Below are 4647 nucleotides of genomic sequence, written 5' to 3' on the forward strand. Positions count from 1 at the left end.
CATATTCTTTAAGTTCTCAATCAATGATTCAATATTGAGTTCACTATTATCAGTGAATGCAGATCTGTCAATATGTGAAAATTCTACATGAATAAAAACAAATATATCAGCATCTGTGTTCACACAAAATTGTGTCAGAAAACACAATCAGAAACCTGCTGAGAAGAAAAAATGATTGAGAATGTATAAGAAGATGAAGAAGATGTGTTATTTATAATAATACATTCTGATAATTATTAGAAGATAAACAAGTTCTGATCATGTTTCACAATGTGTTACACTTACTACTAATGAACTGCTCAGTATGAGCACTATGATGACACTTGTTGTGAGAATAAGAGGCCATTGCCAGGAATGTGTATAATGTGATAGATAAATAGATAGAAAGAGTTGAACAGAAGAAGAGATAGAAATCTTGAATGATAATAATATTTAATGATGATGATAATGAAGAAGATGATTGAAGAATGAGAAAAGTTAGTAAATGAGAGATGTAATATAGTGAAAGTTTCTTTGTGAGAGTGTATACAGAACACTAGCTGAATCAGAGATAGATTACAAGATTATGAACATTAGTGACATGCTAATCCGCATGAAGCTAGAGCAGACATTATGATCATGTAGATGTGACTGAATCTGGTGAGAGAGAATATGATTCAGAAGAACATATGACTGTCAGATAATAACGCGGCTGCTTCTGAACTTGCTTATGAGTGTAAAGAGTGTAAGAAATCCCGCTCCTCACGAATTCTTTACCCCTATTCCTATCTCTCACATAATCAATAGGGCTAGCGGCCCTTGGCTACACACAACTATATAGACTGGAGTTCATGAATACTATTCATAACTCAGCTTGAATGCTATTATACATTTAATCTCTACATTTTATCTTTCTATCATGAATACTTCTAGTAGTTAATAGTACATATCATGTCAAGCTACAAACACCTGAATAATTGCCTGTGAGCACTTATTCTTATATTTCAAGCTCAGTCAGTCAGCAATCACCTGTTATAACTGAAAGAACTAGAAACTTGTATACTTCAATTCCTGTGAACTCTACTGCAGACACTCAGAAGTAGTTATCTGAATTATGAATAACTCTCATGAAAGAAGTCTCAGAGAACTTATTAATCACTTATGAAACATCATTCTCTGTATCTATGACAGAGAAACTCTCTGAATTCATGAATAAATCAATCTCAGTGAAGAACATTCTTGAGTATCTTCTATAGAACTAAGCTATTTTTCTATAAGAAATACTTACTGTCTGTAAACACTCTTAAACTGAGTCTCTAGATATAATCTTCAGAGATATCTGTGAACTGAAAAGAAACTTTCTTAAGCTGTGATTACTTAAGATTACTTATTAAATCATAATCTATAAAAGCTTTTATAAGTTTATATTTAAAATTGACTCACAAGCTCAGCTGTGTGATATAAAAGATGAAGAAGCTGTTATCTATGCAATGACAGATCTCTATTACACTGAAATCAAGAACTGACTGAATTATCTAGAGAATAATTATAAGAGATCTCACTGATCTGTTCTTAAGACCTATCTAGAGAATAAGTTGAAGAACTTCACAAGCTGAACAGAGAATATCTGAACTGTGATTATCAATATTAGAAAAAGAGATGAGAAATCTGATAAAGACTACTCACAGTACTTCATGAAATTGTGATATAAATTGAGATCTGTGAAAACAGAACTCTGAAATAAGATCTGAATAATAATATTTGTAAAGAGACTGAATAAAAACATGTAAAACAAGCTTATTAAGTAAGACTCTAAGTTCTTAACTCTGAAGAAACTGATGACTCTTATTCATCACTTATGAATCACTGTGAGAGTCACAGATCTGTGAAGAGTGAATCACTGACTGACTCTGTAAGACTCAGAACAACAGAGAACAGATTTATCAGAAAAAGATAATAAGATATAGAGAGATTTATATCTGACTGCTGAGCAGAAAGAAAAAGCTTTATAAGCTTCTGTAAACAGAGTATATAATAGAGAGATTAAGAAAAGAAAACTCTGCTTTATCTGTTCTAAATCAGAACATCTTCATATAAACTGTCTGAATAAATTAAAATAGAAATTTAAGAAGTTATGAACAGAGTCAGCAACAGTCTTCTTAAGAGTCTTGAAACTGATATCTGAATCTGTTACTCTCTCAATGAAAATGCTTACTTACAGAGAGAGACTGTGTCACAGTGCTGCTGCTCTGCAAGTATGAGAAGTATTAATGAACTCAGAATCTCAGATCACTGTAGTGTCTCTAAAGCTCACAGAGTAAATAGACTGAAAGATGAAAACTGAGAATCTGCTCTTATAATAAACAGAGTGTGAGAACTCAGATCTGAGAACTGAGAGACTTATAAGAATTATCTTTGAATTATAAGATCTCTCTGAAATCTGAAGAAGATTTATAGAAACTGTAATCATCACAGATATCACAGATGATATGTACTTGAGACTTGTATAACTTTAAAGACATAATTCATACATAGCTGTCTATGAGTCAGGTTTATACTTTCAATCAGTGTTGACAGACTCACTTACAGAGATAGAATCAGTTGATACTACAGAGTTAATTAGAGAAGATAAGCTCATCTATATAATGACTTTGCAAGTGTCTGAGAATCTCATAGTCATGAAAACTGAGCTTCAGATATCAGAGAAATACTGAGATCTTACAGAGATATTCAGTTTAGTAAAGATAGCTGAGCTTTCTTCTCACTGTGAGAAGAATCTGATAATAGATTTGATAGAAGAGTAGAAACTCTTCTAAGAATCAATCTATAAGCTCTTTCATTATGAAACAGAGGTCTTGTGAGCCTATGTGAAGAAGAATCTGAAGAATAACTTTATTCAATCTTCACAGGCCTCTGCAGGAGCCTCTGTGATATTCATAAAGAAGAAGAATGAAGATCTCAGATTATATATAGACTACTATGATCTGAACTTTAAGATAATAAAGAGCTGCTACTCTCTGTCTCTGATTAAGAATGTAATCAATTATCTCATGAGAGCTGTTATATTTATACAACTGAATATAATTAATACATATATATAACTGTGAATATAATCTGAGAATGAATAAAAGACTGTCTTTAAAACTGCACTGAGATTATTTAAATATCTAGTAATGTCTTTTGATCTGACTAATGTCTCTGTAGTATTTCAGTCTTTTATTAATAAAATACTTCATATATATCTGAATATCTTTATAATAATATATTTGAATAATGTGATAGTGTACTCTGTAAAGAAGAAAGAACACACTGAGTATATACAAAGTGTGTTGAAGATCTTAGATGAGGTAGAACTGTATATTAAGCTTATAAAGTGCAACTTCAGTGTCTATTAAATTAATTTTCTAGAATATATAATCACTGCAGATGATATTCAGATGAAATCTTTGCAGATTGAGACTATTCTATCATGACTGAAGCTAACTAGTATTCATAAGATTCAGATCTTTCTGAGCTTTATAAATTTCTATAGATAATTTATCTTTATATTTATAAGAATCTTCTTAACTCTTACAGACATGCTGAAGAATGAAAATAAGAAGAAGTCATTTCATGAATAGAGAATGAAAAGATTATTAAGAAGAGAGAACTGTGAGAACTTTCTTATCTCAGAAGCTCATGAGGTCTTTACAAGATTGAAATAGATATTTATAAATACAGTGATGCTATTTCACTTTGATCTCTTATTCTTAATCAGATTGAAGACAGATGTCTTCTTCTTTATAATTTCAGAAATAGTCTCATAACTACAGTCAAATGAGAACTGAGTTTCAGTGATCTTTTTCTCATGAAAGATGTAACTCATGAAGATCAATTATAATATTTATAATCAGAAGCTTCTTATAATAGTGAAATTCTTTTATCACTGATATCACTACTTTAAGAGTCTTATAACAGTGATTACTGTTAGAACTGATTATAACAGACTCAGACTGAGTGTTGTAAAGAGATTAACTAAAGAGTCTCTTAATTCTCTATAAGAGAAGAAGAAAGAGAAAGAAAAGAAGTCTGTATAATTACTCTTTATAACACTGAGAGTCAACACTCTGAGAATCTCTGTAAGAATTCTTGAAGAGAGTATCTATAATCTGAAGAATTTGCAGGCTTTGAGAAGCACTGTGAAAGACCTGATATAAGAGAAAACAGAGTATAAGTCTTTATAAAATCTTCTATTCAGATTGTCTGAACTGCAACTGAAGAATGAATATACTCAGTATATTCAGAAACTGCTCATAACAGAGACTAATTCTGCAGAAATAAAGAATTGAAGAGACTTAAATAATCTCTTATAAAGAGAGAGCTAAATTTATATACCTGTAAATGAGTTTTTATACATAGAACTTATTAAAAGATATTATAACTCTTCTCTAGTGAGTCATTTTACAAATACTAGAACTCATGAGTTGTTTACAAGAAAATACTTCTGACTGAAGATACAAGAACTTATAAAGAAGATAGTGAATTCTTATACTATTTATCAGAATTTGTGAGTAATGTAGTTCAGATTATATAAAGAACTTACTTCTCTACTTATTCTGTAAGAATCTTGAGAATAGCTAGAAATAAATGCTCTTGTAAGCCTCTCTGAAAGCAAGAATATATATAATA

Source organism: Blastomyces gilchristii (assembly GCF_000003855.2).
Source record: "Blastomyces gilchristii SLH14081 genomic scaffold supercont1.3, whole genome shotgun sequence".
Lineage (NCBI taxonomy): Eukaryota > Fungi > Ascomycota > Eurotiomycetes > Onygenales > Ajellomycetaceae > Blastomyces > Blastomyces gilchristii.